The sequence below is a fragment of the Rutidosis leptorrhynchoides genome, chromosome 2, assembly GCF_046630445.1.
Source record: "Rutidosis leptorrhynchoides isolate AG116_Rl617_1_P2 chromosome 2, CSIRO_AGI_Rlap_v1, whole genome shotgun sequence".
NCBI classification, from domain to species: domain Eukaryota; kingdom Viridiplantae; phylum Streptophyta; class Magnoliopsida; order Asterales; family Asteraceae; genus Rutidosis; species Rutidosis leptorrhynchoides.
The window spans coordinates 145,528,885-145,556,234 of record NC_092334.1 but is presented as its reverse complement, the minus strand read 5'-3'; the positions used below and the strand labels follow the sequence as shown (position 1 = coordinate 145,556,234).

Here is a 27,350-nt window from a genome sequence, read left to right as displayed (position 1 = left end):
AACCAAAAGGTTGGTGAGTTCATTAGTTTAACATAATCGATCATTTTCATCATTTTAATAGACCACAAGAATTTCATTTCCAGTTCTCATAAATATACGTCCCATGCATAGAGACAAAAAATCATTCATATGGTGAACACCTGGTAACCGACATTAACAAGATGCATATAAGAATATCCCCTATCATTCCGGAAAATCCTTCGGACATGATAAAAACGAATTCGAAGTACTAAAGCATCCGGTACTTTGGATGGGGTTCGTTAGGCCCAATAGATCTATCTTTAGGATTCGCGTCAATTAGTAGATCGGTTTACTAATTCTTAGGTTACCAAGCAAAAAGGGCATATTCGGCTTCGATCATTCACCCATATAATATAGTTTCAATTACTTGTGTCTATTTCGTAAAACATTTATAAAAATTGCGCATGTATTCTCAGCCCAAAAATATAAAGGGTAAAAAGGCAAATGAAACTCACCATACTGTATTTCGTAGTAAAAATACATATAACGTCATTGAACAAGTGCAAGGTTGGCCTCGGATTCACGAACCTAAATTAATTATATATATTTATATGTTGGTCAATATTCGTCTAACAAATTAGGTCAACTCATAGTGTACCACAATCCTAATGCTCGAGTCTAGTATGCAAAAGTTGACAAAAGTCAATTTGACTTAAAATGATTTCCAAAATTTATACATGATTATTATATAGTTTAAATATCGTCGTTTTATATTTTTAAATATTTTTAAAAGATTTAATAAAGTAAATAATATAATTCATTTATTAATAAATAAAACTTTATAAAAAAATACTTTTATATATCTTAAGTAATAAAATTTATAAAGTTCATAAAAATATTATGATAAATCTTATTAAGGTAATTATATTATTTGTATTACATATTTATTTGATAAAATAACATTGATGATAATAATAAGTAAAAGTTGTTTTATTTTGTAATAATAATTATTATTATTCTATTAATAAAAATATCAATATTTATATTTACTCAAATTGATATTATGATAAAATGATAATTCTAATTATAATAACTTTAATATTTACGATACCTTTTAATATTAACTTTAAAATAATAATTTTATTTAAAATGATAATAATAATGATATTTTATAATAACAATGACATTTCATTTAAAATGATAATTTTTGTTAAAATGATAGTTTCAATACTAACGATACATTTAATAATAGTAATGATAAAAATACTAAGAACGATAGTTTTATCTAAATCAATATCTTACAATATTTTAATTTCATCATGATACTCATACTCATTATTTTCTAATCGTTTCGTTTAATAGCTTTTAATCGTCTTTTATATCGTGTTCATAATAATGATAATAATAGTAATCAAAATAATTAGGTGTTACTAATATTAGTTTTAATTACAATAATACTAATAATGATAATTACTATAAATTATTAACGATAATACTAATAATTATTTTAATGATAATATAATAATAATAATAACAATAACAATAACCATTTTTAAATAATGATGTATATATATTAATAATGATAATAATAATAATGATAATAATAATAGTAATAATTAGATAATAATAATAATAATACTAATTATAACTTTAACGATAATAACGATAGTAATAATAATAAAAATAACAATTTTTAATGATAAATCCTTTTATTGATAAAGATAATAATAATAAGATAAAACTAGAATGACGATAATAACGACGATAATAATAATCATTTTTAATAATAATACAAAAATTCAATTGACTATAACTTCTAATCCGTTCATCGAAACCATTCGATATCTAAATGAAAAGTTCTTAATTTTTCGCTAGCTTTCCAACGACATGCATATCTTATACCTTATCTCAACTGCATATGTAACTAATTCAGGATTCAACATAATCTATCTAATGGCAATATCAAAAGTATAAGCATGCATAATCCTATATACTCGAGCACTAGTCAAGGATACACTATTAGTATGTAAAAATTAAATTACGAGCGCTTACGTATCAATATTGAGATTCAATATTGCAGGAAAGGTACATATATGCAACGGAGATGATAAACACTAGATTGACCTTACGAGCATATCCCTTTAACATTACCCATCACCTCCATAGCTATAACCCATATTTTCCTTAGCCCTATCCTACTCGAAAAAAAAATCTATTTTTGAAATATCCCGCTCATAAAAATCTATTTTTGAAATAACCCGCTCATGACTCCGTCGTAGTATTTTATGTGAATAATACTAATAATAATAATACTAATACTAATAATAATAATTTGATTAATAATAATAATAATAATATAAATATAATTATGAAAGCTAAGTGATATGTGTGTATGTGTTACGAAGTGCAGAAGGAAAGAAGTAATCCACAAAACATAATTCGTTCAATTTAAAACATATGTCACCACCTACTATGCCAGCTAGTTTCCACTTATTTCCTTGCCGACGTTTTATTTTTATTTTTATTTATATTATATATATAATTAATCTTTATATTTATATGTATTATATTATAATTGCAAGTATAATTAGCTTGCACTATTTGCTCCCAAGACTTGTTCGTTGTCATTCGACTTATGTCCTAGTTCCGATTTCTCGAACGACTTTTGTATTCTTAGAAAATTAGCACTTTACGTTTCGTGACGAGTACTTAATAACAAGACTCAAATTAATGAAAAATTAACCCACTCAAAGTGTAACCTAATCATCCGAGTGTTGTGGTCATTTGCTTCTATAAATCAATGCCTCGTTTGTTTATTAAAATAAATTTAATAATATATTTAAAGTATCTCTTAAATAAAAATGTTTTATAGCTATATTAGTATTGTAATACATATATGTATATATTTATATATCTTTAACTAGGACTATAATTTAAGTGTGTATAACTGGAATATTAATATAATATTTAGTTTTTCAAAACTAAGTTATATTTCAAAGTTTGTTTTATATAATTTAACTCATTTTAAATAATAGGAGTTACTTTATCAAATAATGTTTTTAATACGAAAACTAAATAGTTGATTTATCAAGGGACACGAGTTAATCATAGTAAAGTACACTTTTGAAATGAGTTAATAATGATAATAATAATAATAATAATAATAATAATAATAATAATAATAATAATAATAATAGTAGCAGTGATAATAATAATAATCAGATTTTTCATAAACTTCATGTTTTAATTTCTAAACTTGTATATATAGTTCCTATAACTTATAATTATAATCATATTCGTAATTCTTGCCAAATCAGCTTTTATTATAAATTTTCTAATATAAATGTTATTAATATGTTCATAATCCTCTTAATAATGATAACAATAATAATACTAATAATTCATCAAATGATACTAATAATAATATTCATAATAATAAACTATATTATGTTCATAATAATGATAATAATAATAATAATGATCATAGGTGTAATAATAATAATACATATATTAATGTTAGTAAAATAATAATACTTAAGTAATAATAATAATATTAGTAATAATAACAATTATAACAATAATATTTAGTAGTAGCAATAACAATAACAATCATAATAATGATAATAAGTGATAAATAATTATAATAATAATGATAATAATAATAATAAAATAGAGTTACAACCTTTGAAGAAAAATTCAGTAAAAAGAACGCCACCGCTGGGACTCGAACCCAAGACCTCCCGTACACGCATAAACATGCTTAACCATTCGGGCTATTGCCACTTTTCTGATTTATACGGAATCCTTTATTATTTAACCCGTATTTTAATTATTTCCTTTTCATCTTCTTCCTCATGACAACAATTCGACAGTGAACCCCATTTAACCCCATAACCGATTCACAACTGGGTTTTAAATTTCTAAATCAAATCAAGGATCACCTGTGGTGACTAACAAAAACGAAACACAACAAAAAAATAAAAATTTAAAATAACAGTAAGACTCCCTCTGCCATCGCTGCTATGTTTATAAAAAAAAATTGATTTCTCGAATGGCAACAATTTAGGTAAAGGTTATAACATGAATTTGTTTGTAAACTGTTTATAGAAGTTAATGGAATCGTCAATTTACCTTGAAACATTCATATGAATTCGAACTTAAGAAATGTTCATACGTTTGACTTTTTATAACACGAACTTTGACTCGAAAAATCTAATTCGATATTAACAATTGGAATTTGAAACTTGGCAAGCAGTTGAAATGAAATAATCCTAACAACATGGCATTTATATTTTTTGAAATTTGCTTTGTTTTCGAGGTTTTTGAAAAAAAAAATTAAGGAACGGAGATATCGGCTTCGGGGTTTATTAAGTTTTTGTTTTTAATTTGACTTTACAGATATATTTGGATAGAGTAGTGGGTATCAGATATATTTACAGTCAATTTGATTAGATCACCACTTGTTTTGTAGCTAGGATATGTCGATAACAATATTCCTTCAGGTACAGAAAAAAAATAAAAAAATAGAGATGGAATACGACCCTTAACAGACTTTGATTGTGTTTTGGATTTGATATTCGCTCAGTACAAATATTATAGATATGATTATCAATCTAGAATAGTTTGATAGTGATGAAAAAAGAAAAAAAAAACAGAATACAAATTACTTGTGTTTATATATATATATATATATATATATATATATATATATATATATATATAATTTTATTTATGTATATAAATATATTCTGTATATGGATTCATATATATATATATATATATATATATATATATATATATATATATATATATGTATTTCGTATATGTAAATGTATTTATGTATATATCTGTATTTATATCATTATATATCTATTACATTTATATTTGTATCTTAATTATATAAAGAAACCTAATAGTATTAATTATATAAACATTAATATTAATTTTTTAGTAATAATAATGAAACTAACAATAATAATAATAATTATAGAAATAATAATGATAATAATATCAATAATATTAATTTTATTTGTACATATCAAATTTTACATATTTATATATGTTATATAATATTATTTATTCTTCAAATATTAATATTAACATTTAAGGAAAGTAATGTTAGTAATAACAATTATCTTATACTTTTAATTTAATATGTTACTTTTACACACTATCAACTATGTGATATTTAGTAACTTGTATTCAATATTTAATATTTATCTATTATATATATATATATATATATACATATATATATATATATATATATATATATATATATATATATATATATATATATATATATATATATATATACATGTATGTATATATGTTGACATAGATCATAAATATCTAATACTTTAATTTTATTGTTTCTATTGTATTTATTATTCCACATTATTATATATATATATTTACAGTTACTTTTATATTAATATATATATATATATATATATATATATATATATATATATATATATATATATATATATATATATATATATACACAATTGTTCGTGAATCATCGGGAACAGTCAAAGGGTAATTTGATTACATGAATATAAATTTCAAATGTTTCGAGACTCAACATTACAGATTTTGCTTATCGTGTCGGAAACATATAAAGATTAAAGTTTAAATTTGATCAGAAATTTCTGGGTCACTACATGAAATAAGGTGAGACCAGTGGTCATGGCTCCGTATATGAGTCCTTTAGTTGTGGTAAAAATTCCAGAAGTAAAATCGTCTTCGTTTGACCGTGGCGACGGTCTAAGTGCGAGTAGGTCAGAATTTTCAGCACAACGTTAAAAGACATAGTGACACTCGGAGGGCCATAGATCCTAAACCGTAACTCGGATTAAGACGAGTCTTAAATGAAAAGTCATCTACACAAACTGAGAAAACTGAAAATCAACTTTACAGCTGCCCAGTAGGTCTGATCAGTTACAGAAAACAGTAAACAGTGGATTCCAGTGGGTTCTTGGTGCTTGATGTTCATCACAGTTCTCATCCTTGATGCATATAGCTTCAAGTGTACAACTCGTTGATGTGTTTACATCATCTTTACCAAGTTTTGACCATCATAACACAAGTGTAAGTCTAAGATAAGTAGCATAACTCAATTAAGTGTTGCAAGTAGTTTGATGAACCAAAGTTCCATCAAGATCTTAGATCCGACACATACATGAACTATAAAAGTAATATTGAACTACAAACTTGAAAGTAAACTAATTAATCAAGATCTTAAATTGTAGAACATAGTTCTTAGTTAGATCTTGAAGATCCAAGACCCAAAAGTCTAGATCTAAAGCTATTAAGTTAAATCCTAAGTAATAACACTTGAATCTTTACTTTAATGAAACCATAAGCTATAAAACTTAGATTTTTATCTTGTAAAGTATATGTAAGCTTTCAAGCTTTTGTTTATGACAAAATAAGTAGACCATAAGCTATAGAAACTTAGATCTTTCATATGTATGTGAAGTTGTGTGATGACCCGAAAATTTCTGACCAAATTTAAACTTTATCTTTAAATGATTTAATGTTTTCGACACGATAAGCAAAGTCTGTAAAGTTGAATCTCAAAATTCTTGAACTACTCAATTACCCTTCGATTGTTCTCAACGATTCGCGAACAATTATATGTAAATAGATACATATATATACTATAACTTGAAAACGTAACAAAGTGTTGTGTATATGATACTGTGCATTAAACTTATTGGTTTGATTATCTGATTGATATAATTAGATAAGTTAACTAGAACGTTTAAGATGAACCAGTAAAACACTAAATTGCTACAGTATTTTCGAATTGCTGCAGTACCCGAAAAGCTACAGTGTTTTCGAAAATCACTATTTGCTACAGTAACTTTGCTACAGTAAAACACTATTTCAAAATGAAAATGTATATATGTATATGTATATACTACAAGACAATGATTTATAGAAGCAAATAACCAAAACACTTAATTGATTAAAGCTACACTTCGAGTGACATAGTTTATCAATGATTAAGTTTAATTTTTGATAAAGGTACACGTCGCGTAACGAAAAGTACTAGTTTTCTCAGTGTACGAAAGGACGTTCGAAAAACCGGAACCTGGACATAAGTCGAGTGACGACGTACGACTTATCGGAACGAAAATTACAAGTCAACTATGCACGTGAATTTAATATAATATATAATTAATTATATAAATTAAATATATTATAAATATAATTAATAAATATGTCGACGAGGTACACGATAAAACATTGTGAGCTGTAAAACCAATCCATGCGATCGCATGGGAATTGGTCATGGGAGCCATGCGATCGCATGGTGACAGATCCCAGCAAACATCTATAAATTTCGACGATTTTTGTTCATTTGTTGCACAATTACTCCCTCTGTTATATTATTATTATTATTATTATTATTATTATTATTATTATTATTATTATTATTATTATTATTATTATTATTATTATTATTATTATTATTATTAATATTATTATTAATCTTATTATTATTAGTATTATTAATAATTAGTATTATACATAAAATACTACGACGAGGTTATGAGCGTGTCACTTTCAAAAATGGGTTTTCGAGCGGGATAGAGCTAAGTAAATTATGGGCTATTGCCATGGAGGTTATGGGTAATGTTCATGGGTAATATTCGCAAGTCAAACCTAGTATTTATCATCTCCGTTACGTCTACGTACTTTCCTGCAATATTGAATCACAATATTGATACGTGAGCATTCATATTTTTTCTTTTATATATTAATTGTGTATCCATGTCTAGTGCTCGAGTATATATATTTATGCATGCATGTATGCTAAATTTTGTCGTTAAACAGTTTATAATGAATCACGAATTAAATACATATATTAATGATAAATGGTATATGATATACATGTTTTTGGAAAGCTGGCGAAAAATCAATAACTTTTCATTTAGATATCGAATAATTTCGATGAACGGATTAAAAGATATGATTAACTGAATTATGATTGACGTTAATTGAAATTGCTTTTGAATCTACAATTAAGGTTTAAAAAACTTGTTTACGAGATTGATAAATTAGATTTTTGAATATTACCAACCGAGTAAATGAATCCTTATATAAGGTATGTCTCGTTTTGTTAAACAACTGTCAAAATTGACTTTGTGAAACGACTTTGGATAACTTTTGTATGTCGATATCGAGCATTAGGATTGTGATACACTATGACCTGACCTAGCTTGATAGACATTTATTGACCAACATATGTTCTCTAGGTTGAGATCTACGGTTATTTGGTAATCCGAGTTTCGATCACATTTTGGTGAACGACTTTATATGCTGCTAAGGTGAGTTTCATACGCTCCCTTTTTAATTGCTTTTGCAATCTATATTTTTGGGCTGAGAATACATGCACTTTATTTTAAACACAATGGATACAAGTACATACTAAATTCTACACCGAGTTTGAACCGAAAATCCCTTAGCTTTGGTAACTAGTAACTGCCAGTTATAAGAACTGGTGGGCGCGAGTAGTAGTATATGGATCCATTGGGCTTGATATCCCCGTCCGAGCTAGAGCACTAGCCTTTTAACGGACGTATGCTATTTGAGAAGCGTACACGTTGGTTTGCGTGTATTATTAATATGATTATACAAAGGGTATAAAATATATATACGTTAAGTTTAGTTACCAGGGTGCTCAATTTTGTAGAATATTTGATAAACGTTTCTGGATGAAACAACTGAAATCTTGTGATCCACTTTTATACACAGATTATGCGAAACACCAAAACTATGAACTCACCAACCTTTGTGTTGACACTTGTTAGCACGTTTATTCTCAGGTTCCTAGAAGTCTTCCGCTGTTTGCTTATATGTTAGACAAGCTATGTGCATGGAGTCTTACATGACATATTTATCAAGGAAACATTGCATTCACCAAATCATCACTATGTATCTTATTTTAACTGCATTGTCAATGGAAGTACTATTGTAAACTATTATTTACGGTGATTGTCTATATGTAAAAATCATCAGATGTCGAAAACCTTTGATTTAAATATTCATTTATGGTGTGCCTTTTCAAAAGAATGCAATGTTTACAAAATGTATCATATAGAGGTCAAATACCTCGCAATGAAATCGATGAATGACGTGTTCATCCATATGGATTTGGAGCGATCGTCACAAGTTGTAACTAGAAAGTTAAACTTCCATGTTCTTGAACTTATAAGTTAACTTTAGTTCAAGAAAAATGAGATCGAAGTTAACTAGTAACACTTGACCAACAACAACATGAATCACGAAATTAAAGTGCAAGGAAATGAAGTAATAAACTAAATAAACAAGTAACTAGTTCATGGTTGTTCATACTTTAAAGATTCAAGCCAAAGTCTTGATCTTTAAGGAAGTAAACTTTAAAGTTTACCACATGAACTTCAAGTATTGATTTACAACTCATGAACTTTAATCTTTTAAAACATTAAGTGTAGAACATAAACTAGAAAGTTTTGTTCTTGTATGTTCTTGTATGAACAAGAAAAAATGAAGAACAAACTAAAGAGTTTGATTCTTAAAACTAGTAAGTAAGCAACAACAACTACAAGTAAGTAATCAACAAACAAGAACAAGTAACAAAACAACAATCAAAGAATGATGATGATGAGTTTGGGATTCGGTTTTTATGAAAAAAGAAAGAAAAGAAACCTTGTTACTTACAAGAATTAGAGAGAAAAATGAGAGAAATGGAAGTATGAAATGAAGAGTATGTGAGAGTGAAATGATACTAGTGAATCAAGTAGTAAAAAAAAGATTTGAACTCCCCCATTTACCACGGTGGCCGACGGTTAGGGGTTCCAAGGGGGGAAGGAGAAAGTCCACAAGATCATGCATGTAATTGACTCAAAAAGGTGGTTATAAGATTGCATGGTGTTGGAACATGGTGTAACTAAGTAAGTAACTAGATTCCTTCCACTTAATCAATCTAGTTAAGTATTAATCATCATTAACATAATGTTGGGCTCTTAATTAATCCATTAAGGGTGTAGGGTGGGCTTCTAAGTCCATTAACACAAGCCCAAGTCCAACTAAACACTAATCCAAAAAAAAGCCCAAGTAATTAACTAGTAACCATAGTTAATTAAAAATGATTAATAAAAATTAATCATGTATGTAAATAATATTCAAAAATATTATTCGTGTAATGTACGTGTGTCACAAGGATGTTTCGGGGCATTTTAAAGTCATTCGCGGTAACAAGTAAATGTATATAAACAATACATTCATTAAATCACAAGCATTAATAATAAATATTAATAAGTAAACGTTGGAAAATCCAGGGTCGTTACATTACCCACCTGTTAAAGAAAATTTCGTCCCAAAATTTTAAGCTGAGGTAGATGGAGGAGTTGGGAAAAGGTGAGGATACTTCTGCATCATTTGATCCTCTCGTTCCCAGGTAAACTCAGGTCCTCGCTTGGCATTCCATCGCACTCGGACGATCGAAATCTTGTTGCGTTTCAAAGTTTTGACCTCACAGTCCATTATCTCGACAGGTTCTTCCACAAAGTGGAGTTTGTCATCAATCGTAAGTTCCTCCAGTGGTATGATAAGTTCAGGTGCAGCAAGACACTTCTTCAAGTTTGACACGTGGAAGGTAGGATAAACTGAGCTCAATTGTGCTGGTAGATCCAAACAGTAAGCAACAGGTCCAACACGCTCCAAGATTTCAAAAGGACCAATGTATTGAGGGTTTAACTTTCCGCGCTTTCCAAAACGAATCACACCTTTCCAAGGTGCAACCTTCAACATTACACGATCGCCCACGTTGAATTCAAAGTCTTTACGTTTGAGGTCCGCATAACTCTTTTGACGATCGCGGGCAGTCTTAAGTCTCGCTAGAATCTAAGCAATCTTCTCCGTTGTTTCGTGGACTACCTCGGGTCCGGTGATTTGATTTTCGCCTACTTCGGCCTAACAAATAGGAGATCGGCACTTGCGGCCATACAATGCTTCAAAAAGTGCAGCATTAATGCTCGAGTGATAACTGTTGTTGTAAGAAAATTCGGTGAGTGGCAAATGCCTTTCCCAGGCCTTTCCGAAATCAATAACACATGCACGCAACATGTCTTCCAAGGTCTGAATTGTTCGTTCACTTTGCCCGTCGGTCTGTGAGTGATAAGCAGTACTCATGTCGAGACTAGTTCCCATGGCTTCTTGCAAAGAACGCCAAAATCTAGAAGCAAAACGGGGATCGCGATCTGAGATGATCGACAAAGGTATACCATGACGAGATACAACCTATTTGATGTATAGTTGAGCGAGTCTCTCCATCGTATCCGTTTCCTTCATTGCTAGGAAGTGTGCAGATTTAGTAAGGCGGTCAACAATAACCCAGATGGTATCATATCCGCCCACCGTCTTTGGTAGCTTGGTAATTAAGTCCATCGTTATTCCTTCCCACTTCCATTGGGGATTTCCGGTTATTGAAGTAATCCAGAGGGCCTCTGATGTTCGGCCTTAACTTTCGAACAAGTCAAACACTTACCAACATAAGTTGCAACGTCCTTCTTAAGGTTCGACCACCAATACTGTTCTTTAAGGTCGTGGTACATTTTGCCCGCTCCTGGATGAATCGAATATCTCGATTTGTGCGCTTCATCTAGTATAAAGTTTCGTAGATCTCCATAACAAGGTACCCAAATTCTTCCGGCATAACATCGGAGTCCAGTCTCCCTAACCTCGAATCGAGAGACAAGTATGTTCAAATGTTCATGAGATATATTCTCCTCCTTGAGAGCCTCATCTTGGGCTACTCGGATCTGGCTGTTGAGATTCGAATGAATGGTGATGTTCAGTGCCCGAACACGAAGAGGTGCCGTCCTCTCCTTTCGGCTTAAAGCGTCAGCTAGAACATTAGCCTTACCAGTGTGATAACGGAGTTCACAATCATAGTCGTTTAGCGTCTCGATCCATCGACGCTGTCTCATATTCAGTTGCTTCTGATCAAAGATGTGTTGGAGGCTTTTGTGGTCGGTGAAGATAGTGCTCTTAGTTCCATAAAGATAGTGTCTCCATAATTTGAGCGCAAAGACAACAGCTCCAAGTTCGAGATCGTGAGTAGTGTAGTTTCGCTCATGAATCTTCAGTTGTCGAGAAGCATAGGCAATAACCTTCGATCTTTGCATCAATACACAACCAAAACCACTTTTCGAAGCATCGCAATAAACGACGAAATCATCACTGCCTTCAGGAAGAGATAAGATAGGTGCGGTGGTCAACTTCTTCTTCAAGGTTTGAAATGCTGATTCGTGTACGGGTTCCCAAATGAACTTCTTCCCTTTGTAAGTCAACGCGGTCAAAGGACGCGCAATCAGAGAGAAACCTTCAATAAATCTTCGGTAGTAACCGGCGAGACCTAGAAATTGGCGAATATGAGTCGGAGTAGTGGGGGTTCTCCACTTACTGATAGCTTCAATCTTGGCGGGGTCGACCTTGATACCCTGGTCGCTCACAACATGACCCAAAAATTGGACTTCCTTTATCCAAAATTCACACTTGGAGAATTTTGCATAAAGTTGTTCTTGCCTCAAGAGTTCCAACACTAGCCGAAGATGTTGCTCATGTTCTTCTTCGCTTTTGGAGTAGATGAGGATATCATCTATGAAGACGATAACGAACTTATCCATGTATGGCTTGCAGACACGATTCATGAGGTCCAAAAATACGGCAGGTGCGTTGGTTAAACCGAATGGCATCACGAGAAACTCATAATGACCATAACAAGTTCTGAATGCAGTCTTCATCACATCGCTTTCCTTCACCCTCAACTGGTGATAACCGGATCGTAAATCAATCTTAGAGTAAACGCTTTTTCCTTGTAGTTGATCAAAAAGATCGTCAATACGGGGAAGGGGATACCGATTCTTGATTGTCAATTTGTTGAGTTCACGGTAGTCGATACACATACAGAAGAATCCATCCTTCTTCTTCACAAACAACACAGGTGCGCCCCAAGGCGAGATACTTGGTTGGATAAATCCTCGATCTAACAGCTCTTGTAGTTAACTCTGTAATTCTTGCATCTCGGAAGGTGCGAGTCTATAAGGTGCGTGAGCTACAGGTGCTGCTCCTGGCACTAAATCGATCTAAAACTCTACGACTCTTGGTGGCGGTAATCCAGGCAATTCTTCAGGAAATACATCGGAGAATTCGTTCACAATTCGAACATCGTTCACACTCTTCACCTCGGTTTCTACCGTTTTCACATGTGCTAGGACAGCAAGACGTCTTGCGCTTTCATGCAACTAATGAGGTTCAGCTTCGAGGTACATCTCTCTTCGTAAATGATCAGTGGCTCACCATCTCCGTGTGGTATACGAAGAGCTTTATCTCCGCAGATAACGTCGGCCCTTATCTTGGTCAGCCAGTCCATACCGACAATAACATCAAAGCTTCCCAACTTAATGGGTATCAGGTCAATCTCAAAATCCACACCAGCTATGTTGATAATAGCTCCTCGACTAATATGGTCTACTTTCTCAAGTTTTCCATTGGCTACCTCTACAAGCATACTCTCCTTTAAAGGAACTAACGACCAATTTATCTTATCACAAAAGTGTCTAAATACATAACTTCTATCAGCACCAGTATCAAATAGGACAGAAGCTAATAGATTGTTGATAGTGAATATACCTGTCACCAAGTCGGGGTTCTCACGAGCGTCCCTTGCATTAACGTTGAAAGTGTGATGACCCAAAAATTTCCGATCAAATTTAAACTTTAATCTTTATATGTTTCCGACACTATAAGCAAATTCTGTAATGTTGAGTCTCGAAAGTTTTGAAATCTATATTCATGTAATCAATTACCCTTTGACTATGCTCGACGATTCACGAACAATTGTTTGTAAATAAATATGTGTATATATAGATTAGTAAATACTATATAAAATATAATATTAATATATCAAACTTAATTACAAGTTATAATATAAGTTGTTATTATTATTGTTACTTTCATTAATATTATTAACATTAATATTAATATTAATATTAACATCGGTGCTATTAATATTATTATTCTAATATGAAAATAAGATACATGTAACTTATTATATCTTTTATATCACTTGTAATATTAGATATTATTATCGTTAGGAGCCATTAGTATTATTATAAATTATTATTAGGATCTAATACCTTTTAGTATTATTAACATTTTATTATTATCATTATCATTAATGATTATTAAATTTATTAAAAATTAATGTTAATGTTATTATTAATATCATTATTATAATTAATGGGAAAATTATAATTCTAAGTTATTAGGGTTTTTCATTATTGTTAATATCTTTATCAATATTATTATTATTAATATCATTATTTTTCTTATAATTATTATTAAAAGGAAATAATACAATATATTATTAATAATAATATAATTATTATAATTCTTATAATTTTTGTATCATTATTATTTATTAATATACTTAATATTACTAATATATTCATTAATACTCATTATATCACATAAACTACAATTTAGGAAACAAGAATCGTACGAAATGGATTTCATATCCTTTACACTATAACTGATTGAAGACAATATATCTGATTATTGACATTAACATCAGAACCATCCAAAATCTGTTTCCAGTCGTTCTCCTATATTATATATATATATATATATATATATATATATATATATATATATATATATATATATATATATATATATATATATATATATATATATATATATATATATATATATATATATATATATATATTTATTTATTTTTATTTTTTTTACGTCTGTCTTTGTTGTCTTCTATATAGTAATCGAAGTCCTCAAGATGTTATACAATTCCCTGGACCTCCCAACATCATTATAAATTAACTACAATCGCTATTATTCTGTAAAACCAGATTAAACAGATTTATTTAGTTAATTATTTATTGATATTCAGGTCGTTCTTCTGCTCAGGTATTTTTTTTCTGTTTCATCAAATTTGTAACAATTTCAAAAATCTAATAATGCAATTATGTTACAAGTCTTTCGTTTAATCTAACTGCAATATTTCAAGTTCCAATTTTTCTTATCGTGTTCGAAATTTCGAGTCAAAGTTTGATTTTAAAAAGTCAACCAAATCGTTCATCAATAAATTCGAATTTGTTGTGATGTTTTGGATTAAATTGATGTTACAGAAGGTTCAAAGAAAGTATTTAGAACATGTTTTATGTAAAAAATTTCGGCTAAAACGTCCTAGAATTCCAAATGTGATTTAGTGTTCATCGTGTCCCTTTTGAAACTAATTACAACTATTTTATTTATTTATTTATTTATTCTGTTTTAATTAATTTTGATCAACCACTAATCGTTTCTGGTTCAACTGTGTTTCCAAAATAGAAGGTATCAAATTGTTAGGTTATTGGGTCGACTGGTTTCACGATGAAGAAGGTACAAACAGAAAACTGGTTATAATAATTAATTTGGGGTTTAATTTAAATAAAATGAATTGGTTCGATTGTCAGGAGGGATTTCGGGTGAACGAGAGGTCGTGGGTTCGAGTCCCGGCTTGGACAGCTTATTATTCTTTTTTGGAGTCTTGAAGGTAGTCTCATGTTATTTATTTATTATTATTATTATTATTATTATTAATTATTATTATTATAGATTGTTATTGTTATTGTTATTATTGTTATTATTGATTGATATTATTATTAGGTATTAGTAATATTATTAGTATTATTATCATGGTTATTATTATGATTATGAATATGAATATTATGAATATTATTATAATTTCTATAAAAAAAATTTATTATTTGTTCATTAAAAACTAATACTTGTATCATTTTATAAGTTATAATATTATTATTAGTATCATTATGATGAATATGTTTATTATTATTATTATTATGAAGATAATACAAATTATTATTATTTTCATAAATATTAGTATTATTATCACTTTATAAATATTAGGACCATTATTATTAATATAAGTATATTATTAGTATTAATATCATTAACTTTATCACTAATGAAACCATAACCATTAATATCTTAATTAGTAATATTAAGTATTATAATTATTGTCATTTTTATTATTATTAATATTACTCTAGTCTTACTATAAATATTATTTTGTAAACAAAAGATTATGTATATAAAATAAATATAATAACCATAACTTAAATATATAGATACTTTACTTAAAATATACAAAATGAATATATAATAAAATATATAAGTTATTAATATAAAAATTATCACTAATAATAATATAAATAATTGTTCGATTACGATTATATGTATTAATGAATATACAAATGATATAGGTTCGTGAATCCGAGGCCAACCCTGCATTGTTCAATATAGTCATATGTATTTTTACTACAAAATACATTAGGTGAGTTTCATTTGCTCCCTTTTTAAATGCTTTTGCAATATATATTTTTGGGACTGAGAATACATGCGCTGCTTTTATAACTGTTTTACGAAATAGACACAAGTAATCGAAACTACATTCTATGGTTGAATGTTCGAAATCGAATATGCCCCTTTTAGTCTGGTAATCTAAGAATTAGGGAACAAACACCCTAATTGACGCGAATCCTAAAGATAGATCTATCGGGCCCAACAAGCCCCATCCAAAGTACCGGATGCTTTAGTACTTCAAAATTTATATCATGTCCGAAGGAAGATCCCGGAATGATGGGGATATTCTTACATGCATATTGTGAATGTCGATTACCAGGTGTTCAATCCATATGAATGATATTTTTGTCTCTATGCATGGGACGTATGTTTATGAGAAATGGAAATATGAAATCTTGTGGTCTATTAAAATGATGGAAATGATTATTTATGATAAACTAATGAACTCATCAACCTTTTGGTTGACACTTTAAAGCATGTTTATTCTCAGGTACGAAAGAAATCTTCCGCTGTGCATTTGCTCATCTTAGAGATACTACTTGGAGTCATTCATGACATATTTCAAAAGACGTTACATTCGAGTCGTTGAGTTCATCAAGATTATTATTAAGTCAATTATAGTTAGATATATTATGAAATGGTATGCATGCCGTCAACTTTCGAAGTAATGAAAGATTGTCTTTTCAAAAACGAATGCAATGTTTGTAAAATGTATCATATAGAGGTCAAGTACCTCGCGATGTAATCAACTATTGTGAATCGTTTTTAATCGATATGGACTTCGTCCGGATGGATTAGGACGGGTCTCTACAGTTGGTATCAGAGCCACTCATGTGCCGTTGGGGGTGGTGGGGCAAACCTCATCGAGGACGATGAGTCCCTGAGCGGGGTGAATGTAACACCTTAGGCAAATCCTACATCGCCCACATGCATGAGTGATCATGGGATTATAAGGTAATACTCACGCTTAAATGACACAACGCGTTTTGGGACTACGGGCTGAGCAGAAGTGTGAGTACGTTGTATTTAAGCATGCTCGAGCGAAAGCGCTACCAGGATGGGTGACCTCCTAGGAAAGTGCTTCTCGTGTGTGGTCGCCGAGAAAAATCCGTGAGCCTGCGGGCAAAGCGGACAATATTGTGGTCATGTTAAGCTGGGGTGTTACCAGAATGGTATCAGAGCGGTGGTCTTAGTGAACCAGGTCTTGCATTAGTGTGTCTAACTGATAGTTGTTTAAATGCATTAGTAAGTCTGGACTTCGACCGTGTCTGCATGTCAAAAGTTTTGCTTATCATTTCTAGTCAGAAATCATCTGCTTATCATCCTTAGGAAATTACCTGCTTATCATTCTTAGTCTAGACATGTCTTACTGCCTCTATTGCGTAGACAGTGTATAGATAAATTCATATCTTAGCGTATATGTTATTGTTACCTTTGCCTGACAGCTTTCGTAGATTCCTCCGTAATTTATGGGATTTTAGTATTATATATGCATATGTAAATTATGTATTGCAGGGTACTAATCTACATCCTATAATCGATTTCTTATCGAAAATTCTTCATCTGATCGTACAAGATGAATCCCTCAACCAGTTCGAATTCCTCGGATTCCGATAGCTATTCCGATATGGAGTTTCACGTAAGCTGCGAAAAGCAGTGTCACCAGAATGAATCAACCAATCAGCCATCCCCAATTCATCTGATGGGTTCTTAGTCGACTTAATCAATGGAGACGCGAAGAAGGCGATCCTTTCACCAACCGAATTTACCTCTTGGCAATGAACCTGAAGCACTTACCGGCGAACCAGTCCGAAACACCATTTTCACCCTCATTTCCCGAATAGATCACCACGATTATATTCTATCTAAAATTCTAAACCTTATTTATCCACTCGTTCCGACCGACAATCATCCCGGAATAATAGAAGAAGTCAACGAACTTCGAGCTCGAGTAATCAATCTGGAGAATATGGTGCAAAATTTACCAGCTTCAACAACATCACCGGCACCAACAGTACCATCAGTAACAACCCAAGTTTCTACATCACATGTCTCAACATCTCAATCTGTACCTCGAGCATAATCATCGATCTACATAACGTTCTACAGCATTTATCTTCGTTTGACATGACGATTATGTAATCTCTAATGTTTTAGAGATTATATATTCTTGTTCTAACTGTAAATCAAATGAGTTTAATATCATATTGACTCATTAAAGCCATGATTACATCTGAAGAAAATATGTATGTATATATCTTCATAAAGATTGTAATTAAAAATTCTTTCGTACAAACTGTTAATGGTGAAAATATTTTAACGGGTAGGTAATACCCGATGAATATTTGGATTTCACATTAATAAGTTACACTGTACAATCTTCGAATCTGATTCAACAGTCATTCACTATCCTACTTACATCCACAGATATATGAATCTGTTCACCGCAGAATAACCATTTTCATTCAAATTCATATTTGGATTTTGACTTACCAGAATCCAACAAGTGGCATAATGAAGAAAACATTGGACAAAATAAAATATGTTAGAAACAAACGAATTAACTAATTGAAATTTTGTTAAGAATTCACGCTAACAGTTCCTAGCTAACTGTTCCTAGCTAACTGATTACATTTTATTTATCGCAATTTTATTTATCGTCATTTAATTTCTGTTATTTACTTTACGCACTTTATTTATCGTTATTTAATTTTTGTTATTTATTTTACGCACTTTAAATATCGGGACACGTATACAAGGTTTTGACATATCATATCGATGCATTTATATATATTATTTGGAATAACCATAGACACTCTATATGCAGTAATGAACGAGTTCTCTATACAGGGTTGAGGTTAATTCTACAATAATATATATAATTTGAGTTGTGATCGAGTCTGAGACATGTACACGGGTCACGATACGTATTAATTAATTCGAATATTATATATTAAACTATATATGAATTATTGAATTGCTAACTGTGGACTATCAACTGAGGACTATCAACATTGGACAATTAAAATAAATTAAAATATTGATTATAACTTATGAAACTAAACAATTCTTCAAGTTTGACACTTGATTTCATCTTAAACCTCATTTGTATCTTGACGATTACAATCTGCGTTCAAACCTTTCATGATTCTTGAAGACACCTCAATCGAGAGGATGAACCAACCGTATTTCATCTACGGGAAAATATTGATGCATATAGTTATGTACCTGAAAACACTCGGAACTTGAGTAAACGTTTAACACGTATCTATGCTAGCTCCTTTGGCATTGTTATTATAGAAAATAACATTGTAATTCTTTCTCGCAATAGTCAGTTTTGTCATAGCTCCAGCAAGTCAACTCCGACTCTTCGTCCGAAACAACCTCATTATAACCTTGATATATATGTGTACTCTTTATTGTTACTGGGGCACATTTTATATTCCACCATATTACCAGCAGATGTACCAGCAACCTCTTCACTCCTTGGTTTAAATCCCTCCGACAAATCACTATATTTATCTATTGAAGTCTCATCATGTACTCATATGCATCTGATAACAAGAATTACCATACCAATTACCGAGAATCAGCAATCAGTATTTCGAATCCCGCAACATTTCTACATCAACAGTTATATGTATGACATTTATCTCTTAGAATTATGATCTCTCATTCTGAAATTCTAAAAAGCACTCAGTCACAAATCAATACTCTGAATGTTGAAAAAGCTGAATGAAGCAGCAGAAATCATAGACAACCGTAAACGACCTTAATCATCGAAAGTTTGATGATAAAGAATAGTATGATGGAAAAGCTCAAAAAAGTTGGAACTGGAAAACGGATTGAGCTAACCACGAAGGAGACCAAGGACAAATACAAGGACCATACCATATATTCAAAGAATCCAAGTAATTCTGAATCCAATGAAACCTTCAACGTATATCTTGCTCCGTACTCATGTTAAAATCTTGCGGAAAATCTTTCTTCATCAACCATTGATATTAGAAATTCCAAGATATCATCGTATCTTTTATTATAAATATCCTCCATATTTCTGAAGATATTTTTATAACTATTCTTATCTGAAATCATTAATCTCTTCGTGCTATCAGTGTTACATCATATAGAAACTGTTAGTTTCTATATTCTGTAAACTTTCGAGCTTAAAATATGAATGTTATGGAAGTAATGTTAGGAACTGATACATGAGTTAGTATAATATAATGACACTTGATCAACGTGATTATATTACAGTAAGTCATGCCGAGTTTCTAATGGAACATGATGATTCGCAGTACCATCATCATGTGCCATTTACACAACTCTTGCATTCTACTTAATCTCTAAACATATTAAGAACATATCTTCTTGATAGTTCTATCTTTCCGGATGTTCTGGTAATTTACCAAATCAAGATCGCGCCATTACGATTCTCTTCTTAAAAAAAACATTGACTATGTTCATCCAAAACTTCATACCTACGAATTCCGGATCATTATTCGCTTGACTTGAAGTCGGGAAGAGGAGACAAAAGTATGGAACCCTTGAATATAAAAGACACATAAATTGCAAATCGTGCATATCAATACGTATTGCCACATAAAGGCATGGGAGAACTAAAAACACTATAACCCCAAGATAATAGTAAAAGTAAATAAAATCCTCCGGTGGTAGATGAAAGAGAAGAATGACAAATAAGAAGGTTAGAAGTATATCAAGGATCAAAACGGGATGGTGCATATTAATGAATGCTTTAAAGTATGAGTTGAGAGAGGAAGAATAGAAGGTGTGAGTTTTAAGGAAACGCCGGGGGTGGATTTATAGTAAAATATCCGACAGAGCAATCAAAATAGATGATCGCATTTAAAGCGGATCCTAATTCCCTTGATTACCAAAGAATCAAATTTTATTACGAAGATTTTCTCCAAATCTCTTGAACTTGGGAAATCAATCCTATCTACGTCAAAAGATATGACAAATCTATACCTACTCATTCCACTCTTTGGTAATAGTTTCACTTGTACTCTTCGCGTAATCAAATTGTTTTATCTATATTACTAAATGATGATAAAACTCGATTTATCAACTCATATTCGTCATGGAAACATTTTTATAGTTAGCCATGATGACCTCGATCAAATTTCGGGACGAAATTTCTTTAACGGGTAGGTACTGTGATGACCCGAAAATTTCCGATCAAATTTAAACTTTAATCTTTATATGTTTCCGACACGATAAGCAAAGTCTGTAATGTTGAGTCTCGAAAGTTTTGAAATCTATATTCATGTAATCAATTACCCTTTGACTATGCTCGACGATTCACGAACAATTGTTTGTAAATAAATATGTGTATATATAGATTAGTAAATACTATATAAAATATAATATTAATATATCAAACTTAATTACAAGCTATAATATAAGTTGTTATTATTATTGTTACTTTCATTAATATTATTAACATTAATATTAATATTAATATTAATATTAATATTAACATCGGTGTTATTAATATTATTATTCTAATATGAAAATAGGATACATGTAACTTATTATATCTTTTATATCACTTGTAATATTAGATATTATTATCGTTAGGAGCCATTAGTATTATTATAAATTATTATTAGGATCTAATACCTTTTAGTATTATTAACATTTTATTATTATCATTATCATTAATGATTATTAAATTTATTAAAAATTAATGTTAATGTTATTATTAATATCATTATCATAATTAATGGAAAAATTATAATTCTAAGTTATTAGGGTTTTTCATTATTGTTAATATCTTTATCAATATTATTATTATTAATATCATTATTTTTCTTATAATTATTATTAAAAGGAAATAATACAATATATTATTAATAATAATATAATTATTATCATTCTTATAATTTTTGTATCATTATTATTTATTAATATACTTAATATTACTAATATATTCATTAATACTCATTATATTACATAAACTACAATTTAGGAAACAAGAATCGTACGAAATGGATTTCATATCCTTTACACTATAACTGATTGAAGACAATATATCTGATTATTGACATTAACATCAGAACCATCCAAAATCTGTTACCAGTCGTTCTCCTATATTTTATATATATATATATATATATATATATATATATATATATATATATATATATATATATATATATATATATATATATATATATATATATATTTATATTTATATTTTTTTACGTCTGTCTTTGTTGTCTTCTATATAGTAATCGAAGATCTCAAGATGTTATACAATTCCCTGGACCTCCTAACATCATTATAAATTAACTACAATCGCTATTATTCTGTAAAACCAGTTAAACAGATTTATTTAGTTAATTATTTATTGATATTCAGGTCGTTCCTCTGCTCAGGTATTTTTTTTCTGTTTCATCAAATTTGTAACAATTTCAAAAATCTAATAATGCAATTATGTTACAAGTCTTTCGTTTAATCTAACTGTAAGATTTCAAGTTCCAATTTTTCTTATCGTGTTCGAAATTTCGAGTCAAAGTTTGATTTTAAAAAGTCAACCAAATCGTTCATTAATAAATTTGAATTTGTTGTGATGTTTTGGATTAAATTGATGTTACAGAAGGTTTAAAGAAAGTATTTAGAACATGTTTTATGTAATAAATTTCAGCTAAAACGTCCTAGAATTCCAAATGTGATTTAGTGTTCATCGTGTCCCTTTTGAAACTAATTACAACTATTTTATTTATTTATTTATTTATTTATTCTGTTTTAATTAATTTTGATCAAACACCAATCGTTTCTGGTTCAACTGTGTTTCCAAAACAGAAGGTATCAAATTGTTAGGTTATTGGGTCGACTGGTTTCACGATGAAGAAGGTACAAATAGAAAACTGGTTATAATAATTAATTTGGGGTTTAATGTAAATAAAATGAATTGGTTCGATGGTCAGGAGGGATTTCGGGTGAACGAGAGGTCATGGGTTCGAGTCCCGGCTTGGACAGCTTATTATTCTTTTTTGGAGTCTTGAAGGTAGTCTCATGTTATTTATTTATTTATTTATTATTATTATTATTATTATTATTATTATTATTATTATTATTATTATTATTATTATTATTATTATTATTATTATTATTATTATTATTAATTATTATTATTATAGATTGTTATTGTTATTGTTATTATTGATTGATATTATTATTAGGTATTATTAATATTATTATTACTATTATCATGGTTATTATTATGATTATGAATATGAATATTATGAATATTATTATAATTTCTATAAAAAAAAATTATTATTTGTTCATTAAAAACTAATACTTGTATCATTTTATAAGTTATAATATTATTATTAGTATCATTATGATGAATATGTTTTTTATTATTATTATTATTATGTAGATAATACAAATTATTATTATTTTCATAAATATTAGTATTATTATCACTTTATAAATATTAGGACCATTATTATTAATATAAGTATATTATTAGTATTAATATCATTAACTTTATCACTAATGAAACCATAACCATTAATATCTTAATTAGTAATATTAAGTATTATAATTATTGTCATTTTTATTATTATTAATATTACTCTAGTCTTACTATAAATATTATTTTGTAAACAAAAGATTATGTATATAAAATAAATATAATAACCATAACTTAAATATATAGATACTTTACTTAAAATATACAAAATGAATATATAATAAAATATATAAGTTATTAATATAAAAATGATCACTAATAATAATATAAATAATTGTTCGATTACGATTATATGTATTAATGAATATACAAATGATATAGGTTCGTGAATCCGAGGCCAACCATGCATTGTTCAATATAGTCATATGTGTTTTTACTACAAAATACATTAGGTGAGTTTCATTTGCTCCCTTTTTAAATGCTTTTGCAATAAATATTTTTGGGACTGAGAATACATGCGCTGCTTTTATAACTGTTTTACGAAATAGACACAAGTAATCGAAACTACATTCTATGGTTGAATGTTCGAAATCGAATATGCCCCTTTTAGTCTGGTAATCTAAGAATTAGGGAACAGACACCCTAATTGACGCGAATCCTAAAGATAGATCTATCGGGCCCAACAAGCCCCATCCAAAGTACCGGATGCTTTAGTACTTCAAAATTTATATCATGGTCGAAGGAGGATCCCAGAATGATGGGGATATTCTTATATGCATATTGTGAATGTCGGTTACCAGGTGTTCAATCCATATGAATGATATTTTTGTCTCTATGCATGGGACGTATGTTTATGAGAAATGGAAATATGAAATCTTGTGGTCTATTAAAATGATGGAAATGATTATTTATGATAAACTAATGAACTCACCAACCTTTTAGTTGACACTTTAAAGCATGTTTATTCTCAGGTACGAAAGAAATCTTCCGCTGTGCATTTACTCATCTTAGAGATATTACTTGGAGTCATTCATGACATATTTCAAAAGACGTTGCATTCGAGTCGTTGAGTTCATCAAGATTATTATTAAGTCAATTATAGTTAGATATATTATGATATGGTATGTATGCCGTCAACTTTCGAAGTAATGAAAGATTGTCTTTTCAAAAACGAATGCAATGTTTGTAAAATGTATCATATAGAGGTCAAGTACTTCGCGATGTAATCAACTGTTGTGAATCGTTTATAATCGATATGGACTTCGTCCGGATGGATTAGGACGGGTCTCTACAGAAAGCTCTGCCAAGCGGTGGTCCGCCGTCCTTTCTCTTGTTGGGACACGCATTTCTGAAATGGCCCATTTGTCCGCATTCGTAGCACTTTTTCGGTCCATTGGGGTTCGCCTTCACATTCAGGGTGGTAACCTTGCAGTCCTTACCGATATGTCCAGTCCGTTGGCACTTTTCACAAACCACATTACAATACCCGGTATGGTGCTTATAGCACCTCTTGCATTATGGTAGAGTACCTTTGTAGTTGGGGTTGGGATTCCCACCGTTGTTGTTTCCTTTGAAACCCTCATGTCGCTTCGCCGGGTTTTGATCATAGGCTCTACCCTTGTTGTTATCCCACTTACGCTTATCACTACTACCCACTTCGGATTTGGCCTTCTCCGGTTCATCGCTGATGATTTAATTCATTAAAGTATGCGCCATGCGCATTGCTTCCGGGATATTGGGTGGATTAGACGAGGTGACGTTTCCCTTAATGGACTTAGGAAGTCCCCACAAATACCTTTTCATACGCTTGAACTCCGGGGTAACCATGGTAGGACACATCAGCGCTAACTCCAAATACCTACGATTGTAGCCATCGAGGTCGTTTCCCACAACCTTCAACTGCATAAACTCAATCTCCATCTTCTGGATCTCGGTCCTAGGGCAATATTCCTCAATCAGGGCCCCTTTGAATTCCTCCCATGGGGTAGCAAACGCCTCATCGATACCCTTTGCTTGAGCCAACGTGTTCCACCATGTTAGTGCGCCGTCGGACAGCGTACATGAAGCAAACTTGGTTTTATTCGCCTCTGAGCAGTTACTAACTCAAAACACAGATACTTATTTCTCAAACCATCTAGTAAGACCAACCGGCCCCTCCGTTCCACTAAAGTTGTGGGGTTTGCAGCTTTGAAACTCTTTGTACATGCACCCATTACGAATGGGCTGAATAACCAGTGGCGGTGGCAGTGGAGCTTGGAGGTTCCTTTACGCTAAAGCTGCGGTGACTCGTTCATTGATCATCTCCCCGATTTGGGCTGCAGTGGGTGTGGATCGTCCGTTGGCCATGATGTTCTAAACAAAAATTTTGACTCAAATCAAAATCCAGTATTCAAATAGTAATAATACAGTATATGGTAACCAACATGGAATCAACACATCACATGTTTATTAAGTAATGCAACCAGGTACAAATACCACAGAATCATACAGTAACGTAAATAGAACGTCGTGCAAGAATTAAATAACGCAAAGTTCCATTCATTAATAATAAGTTGCATACACCAGCATAGGTTCGTACAATACATAAGTGAAACATAAAACTACAACTAGATTACATAATGAAATCTACTACAGAGGTCCTATGGTGAAGGTGGGTGTAGGATGTCTAATACATGAGACATCTGGTCCTTGAGCTCAGTTACCCGAGCACGGAGGATCTCCACCTCCCTCATAAGTTCCTCAACAGAGGGAGAGGGTAGGGCAGGCGGTGCGGTCGGTACGGGTGGTGCAGGTGGTGCCGGTGGTGCAGACGGTCCGGCTCCAGAAGTAGAGGCTGCGAAGCGGTAAGGCTTACGGATGAAGGGATCAGCAGGATACGGCACAAGCCGCTTACGGGCGGTAACCCTATGACGCTGACCATATACGTCAGTGAATGCTCGACCTCCATTAATCCCTAGAATGACGGTACCATCGAAATGGTACCGCTTCTTCGGCGGGGTGGAGGGTGGCTGTACAGGTGCATCATCAGGGTCCTCCTCGTCGGAGTCATCGTCACTAGAGTCGTCTGTGGATGAGTCGTCAGATGACGGGTCATCTGAATCATGTGGAGGTGGCTGCACGGGTGGCTGTACTGGCTCTCCTCGGGCGGCCATCATCTGTCGGTATCTGGCGGGTCCGATCGGCACGAGACGTCCATCAGGAGCGCGTCGGCACCAATGACGATACTGATTATGGAATGGACCTTTCCCAAATTCCGCGGGAATCACAACACCACCAGGATGGTGCTGTGGCTCCTGAGGTACTGGGACTAGTGGAGCTGGAATCTCCGAGAGGTCCTCGGCTCCGTCAGAGTTAACCATCGAGCCAGGTGCATGACTACTAGCTCCGGAGGACGAAGCTCCTGGGTCACTAGAGGGTGTCTCCGATGGGATCTGAGGATCGGAAACAGTGGTAGGTGAAGTGGCTGATGAGTCTGTGTCGCTGCCCAAAATGATAGCAG

The 27,350-nt window shown here is 31.2% G+C and overlaps 1 pseudogene; it reads right to left on the bottom strand.

Moving 5' to 3' along the window:
* LOC139888331 (kinetochore protein NDC80 homolog) overlaps window positions 1-26,798 on the bottom strand; it is a 113,094-nt pseudogene extending 86,296 nt beyond the window's left edge.
* Between the last annotated feature and the right edge of the window lie 552 nt (window positions 26,799-27,350).